Here is a 6000-nt window from a genome sequence, read left to right as displayed (position 1 = left end):
ACTTGCTGTAAAAGAGACCCCTCTTGAGGCACGATAACTTGGAGAATCGATCTAAGACCTTATCATCGCCTGGACCGAGTACTGGCTAGACTTAGAGAAATTAAGGAAGGGTGGCATCTTGGAAGAGAAGCCCCCAGGATGAGAAGATGACTCTGGACTTTGGTAAAAACGAGACTGGGCGACGATAAGGAGCCCCCAGTATAGAGGTGTTGGTTGTGGAAGGGATGTTAATTGAGGTTGGAAGGTTGAAAATTGGGATGGTTGAGAATTGAAAGTTGAACGTTGATGGTATGATAACTGAGATTGAAAGTTGGGATGGTTGTGTCCTTGAGGACTGCCTACGTATTCACGTGAAGTGAAATCAAACCAGATCGTAGTTCTGAGGTTTGGTTAATTTTGTTTGGGTGTTGTGGTTGTATCCTTCTTGTATAAGAAAGGACTGCCTACGTATCCACCTGAAAAGGTGAAATCAAACCAGATCGTAGTTCAAGTGTGTGCCTAAGCTATGTTGTCAGGGCCTTAAAGTGTATGGGTCACAAGGGTAATATTCCTTTGGTGACTCGAAAAATCGATTTGAGATAACCCCCTCTGATCATAGAGCAAAGAGGTATAATTAAGTTTTGTAAAAATTTCCTTGTCATGTGAGCACACTTAGTGGACCCTAAGGATGAATATGGGTATGTCCCGTTCTGGGTTGCATAGTATTTAAGACTCCGTGTCTGGGTCAAGGTGAAACTGGATTGGATATTTGGATGTGGAGCTCGGTAATAAGAGGCTTTGATGAACAAATCTCTGGAGCTTTATTTTGTGGGGTTAAGGCTTGATGGAATTATGGCTTGTAATGTGGCTTGGAAATGGAGTCTCTTGGCTTGATGTAGCCTGAGCACATAAAGGTAGGTTAAAATGACGTGGGTTCAAGTTTCCATGTCTTGGCTCTAAAGGATGGGTATACTTGACGGGCTTGAGAGGATTCTCAAAATTCCTAACCATCTCCCTGTAACGGTCTCGAGAAGGACTTAGGGTGTGCGATGTGAAAGGCTAAGTGAGGGTGCTAGCTAACCATCTTGATTGGTGTCTTGATTCTATATAGACTTCAGCATTGATTCAGTATTTGATTTCATACTCGCTCTTGATTCAGACTCAGATTCTTGGTCTGGAATATATCTCGGCTTCTTGCTCAGATTTTTGATTCGGGTTTTGAAGGATAACGTTGTCTTTGGATATTGACTTGCTTGATCGAGCCTTGTTCTTATGACTCTTTTGTGTTGGATTATGGGCATAATTGTGGCCTTCGATATTGATTTTGGGTATTTCTATTGATTGAGCCTTTGTCTTTGATCATGGCTCGTATTGTCTTGGACTTTCTTGCTACCATGTATTTGAGTCAGACTAGCACCTTTGGATGTGAAACGGGTTGGTCTTTAGTAACACGGGTTGTTTATTGTGGGGAATGGGCTTGCCTTCCGTCATGGATCGTTAACAAGGGAGATGGTCTGGATTTGTCTTAGAATCTCTTGAGATAGGCTCGTCTAAACTGGGGTCATATTGTGGTTTCTATTGCCAGACATGGAATAGGTAAGAAAAGAACACGGAGTTTCAGGTCCTCTACAACTTGGAATGGAACATCATCTAAGTGCACTCACATCGACTGTCATGTGTTGTTGTCGTCAAAAATGTCTCAAACCAATTCTTGTTGTCACAGGAAAAGGGTAGAGAAAGAGATATGATAGAATATGTGGATTGAAAATTGTGTTTTTATTGAAATTAGTAATAATTGTATTTAACATAGACTCGAGAAGACATGTGACTCGTGGGACAGCCCCCGGTTGTCACTAGAAATGGAAATGGACACAAAGAAAGATACTAGAAAAAATATGGGATAGAAAGCCTAAGACTCGGACTCGGACCCGGACTTTGACTCGATCTTAGACCTAGACTCGTAATCATCGGCCCATGCTTGAACATTTTCTCTTCCAACAACTGGCCTCGACATCCGGCTTTGAGCATTCATCCATTTGGACACTTCGTCCTCATCATTGGGAATACTAGAAGGGTAAAGGCCCAAGAGACCTTCCTGTCTTTGAAGAGTAGGACACCCATGAGGGTCATTTTGTTCTCTTAACGGATCGAGGGTCGATAAGGATATCTTGCCGCGATCGAGCATATAGTGGATAGTATATTTGAGTTTGGAGCATTCTTCAGTGTCGTGTCCATTACCCCTATGGAATAAGCAATATTGAGAACCGTCCCAGAAGCGACCTCTGCTCTCGTACTTAGGGTCTGGGATTGGACCGATTGGTTGGATCAGTCCTTTGGCAAAGAGTCTTTTAAAGGCTACCGTATAAGGTATGCCTAAATTGGAGTATGACCTTGAATGTCGAGTTCCTCTTTCCGGTGAAGGTTCTATAAACTTTACGTCGGTGATGCGGATTGTTTTATTGTTGGGTGTAGATGCGGACGGTGAACCTTTTTGAATGACTTCATTGATACGAACAATCTCTGCCGATAAGTTTTCAACGGTTTTGATGCCACCTTTCAAATGAGAGGTGTAAACTGGGTGTAGACAGTCAATAACGTCCTCAACCAATGTCGCTTCCTTCGACTGGTCGGGTATTTGTGAATCTATCTTTCTTATTTTCACCAAATGATTGGTGGATCTTTGATTACCTGCGATATTGAACTCCCTATAAGATCGCTTAACTTTTGTACCCAAACATTTTAGTAGTGAGACAGAAATCCTTCCATCCTCAATCCTGTCTTGTATGACATGCTTGAGCTTATAACAATCTTCGGTACCATGCCCCCTACCCCTATGGTATTGACAATATGAATTGCCATCCCACGATTTAGATTTCTTTTCTGGATCTGGTGTAGGTCCTATTGGTTGAAGAAGACCTAGAGAGGATAATTGGTTCAAGGCTAGGGCATAAGGTATTCCTAGATTTGTGAATGACCTGGGAGAGTTGTTTAATTCCTTTGAGGAAGGCTCCATGAGGCTGCCTTTATTGATTCCTGGATGAGAAGAACTAGGAATAGATTGCTCACTTTTTGCTTTCTCCTCGAGACCATGAGGTTGAGGGTTTGTCTGGACACTCTTGAAAGATTGGGCCTCAAGCTTCTTATCCATTTCAGCAAATTGATTCTCCATTTTGTAAAGTCGAGAATTTAGGCTATCAATAGCTCCCTCTATTTTGGAAAATTTATTGTTGAAGGTAATGGAAAGCATGAGCATTCCATTTTGGATATCTTCGTCTTCGAGGATATTGATCTCTTCATCGTCATGATGATTGAGGAGATGAGAACAATCTAGAGATGGTTCTTCATCATGTTTAATGATATTTGACCCAAGAGGGTCGGTCTTCTTAGATTGCGTGACAGAAGGTGGCTTAGGAAGCTTGCCCTCTTCGATCATATCTTGGATGGTGTGTTTCAAGAGAAAACACTCTTCGATATCATGACCTCTACCTTGGTGATATAAGCAGTATTTGTTGCCCTTCCAGAGGTTCACTTGTTTCTCTAAAGGTGGATCCGGAGTCGGTCCTATTGGATGTAGCATGCCTTGGGCAGAAAGTCTCTTCAAAGCATCGGCATAAGACATGCCTAAATTGGTAAGCACCCTTTGATGCCTCCCAGGTTTCCTTTCAGCTATTTTTGGCTTTCTAGGACGATGGTTATTGCAAGAGGTAAGCTTTGGATGACCTAGACTAGAGGTTTCTCTAGGTGGTGTGTTCTTTTCCACCATTCCATTTTCAAGGGTGAAGACGCGAATGCTCAACTTTTCCACTGTAGCTCGAACTCGTAGGACCATGGCATAAATGTCTTGAAGAGACATGGTGATTGTGGCCTGATCTGCTTCGTTACCTTGCTGATTGACAGAAATTGCTGGATTCCTACTCGACAGAAATGACGCGCATTACACTCGGTTCGACATGGGATCACGCATACTAAGGCAACAAATAAAGGAAGGGATAAGATGACACATCTAGACTTGACTTGTGAACTCGTGAAATGTCGTGAGCGACTTCTCGTGTTTGAATTCATGGTGCTTGACTTTAATTTTAGACTCGAGTGTTAACTTTAACGGAGTGACATTTATACAGTTGACCTTATTGACGGGATTGAAGACACGTGTTGATTCTGGACTCGAGGTTTGCTTATAGGTGTTAAGAAGACTTGTTGTAGTTTAGACTCAAATATGAGGCCCATTGAGACTCGTGTGTTGAGCCTCGGAACGTGTGACTCGAGTGTTTAGATCCTAACTGAATTGGGGTAGGGGGGTCCAAAATGACGGCGTGACGCCTTAGGACTTGACTTGAGTTTGAAAAGACCCAAAATGTAAAGGAAGACGGGTTCATGACTCGACGGAGTTCCGACTAGGACATAGTCGGTTTGAACTTTGACTCTAACTTAGCCCAATTGAATTTACATATTTACATTTGCATGATTTGAAAATCTTTTGATTAAAACATGTTTTTTTTTTTTTTTTTTTTTTTTTCTTTTTTTTTCGTTTTTTTTTTTTTTTTTTTTTTTTTTTTTTTTTGGGGGGGTTTTTTTTGTTTGTATTTTAGTTTTGAAATGGGTTTTAGGCCCGAAGTTTGGCTCGACATTTGGACAGAGTTTTGGCTTATTTTGCGCTATTTGGAAGCCCTATTTCGAAATTTTGATTAAAGAAAAGGGTTTTGATTTTTGCAAAATCGTCATGGTTTTGTTTAGAAAATGGTGATCACATATGATACAAACATACATACAAGCATTATAACGGGATGCTGAGTGCATTTAAAAGGGATTTGGTTTAAAAGGTGGGTTGCCATACCGAACCATCAAACCCGAAGTCTGTGGAGAGGCTCGTACCAAACAAGAGTAAGGCCGATTCCTAGTCCATTTCCTCAAGTAGTGAAGGCCCTTGATACAAACAAGAGTAAGCATCATGGTATGGATGACGTCAATCGCTATCCATCCTTAGGCCCAAATAAGAATTAGGACCGTTTAGACGGGACGATTGGTCGAATGGGTTGGGTTGGGCCTAGGAAGGCCGAATGAAACGGTCTAGGAAGACCGAGTTATGAAAACCGACAATTGTCTTGTACAAACTATTCCCTAACCTTGTTCGAGTTTCACTCTTAGCTACACGTAAGTGTATATCCCCAGCGGAGTCGCCAAACTGTGGACAGCGGGCCGCCCACGGGGGCGCTTGGTGGGAAACGAGACAAGCGTTTGCATTTTGTAAGGAGTCGCCACCAATTTTTATGGGAAATTGGAACCGTTCGAATACCTCGTGTCATGTCAAGACACAAAGTAGTGACATGAACACTAAGCAATCGTTACCCTTAGCATTCTATGTCTAGAATGACTCTCGTGGATGCCAATGAACACGGTTGCTCACGGAGATCTGGAGTAAGGGGTGAGGGTACGTATTAGGAAGCTCTTTTGATCGAACACCTAATCCCGCCCGCCTCGATAGCGGCCTCTACTAATGATTAGGGAAGTTATTCGTACTCGATATATCGTCGGCTATATGCATGCAATGCAACATCCAAGTTTTAATCCTAGCATGTGAGAATTAGACTAAGTCGGTTGACAACTAATTTAGCATACAATTAATGTCAAAGTTGGAGTTAATATTGATTTACATGTGAAAACATACAAGTGATAAAAGAAATACAATAATCATAAATTACAATAATGAAAATTACAATAATTACATTGGATTAGGCGATTTATGTCGAAAATACCTTTAAAACGGATAATTTGAGAAAAAGAATAAAAGAAGGAATTAACGAATAAAACAGAAGGTGATAATACGGATAATAGTTGGTTAATATGTAAACTAATTAAACTATGTCAAGGCGAAAAACGGAGTTGAAGAGACGAACTCGGCCAGAACAAAGCAAAGAAGAGCTGCGTCTTTTGGAATAGGCGCAGCAGACGCTGCGTCTGTTCCTTGACTCAGTTCTGGCTGTGAAGCCATAATTGCAAGCCGTTAATGTTAATTGATGATTT

The sequence above is a fragment of the Silene latifolia genome, chromosome 6 (genome assembly GCF_048544455.1).
Source record: "Silene latifolia isolate original U9 population chromosome 6, ASM4854445v1, whole genome shotgun sequence".
NCBI lineage: Eukaryota > Viridiplantae > Streptophyta > Magnoliopsida > Caryophyllales > Caryophyllaceae > Silene > Silene latifolia.
Note: the sequence above shows the minus strand (reverse complement) of the source record.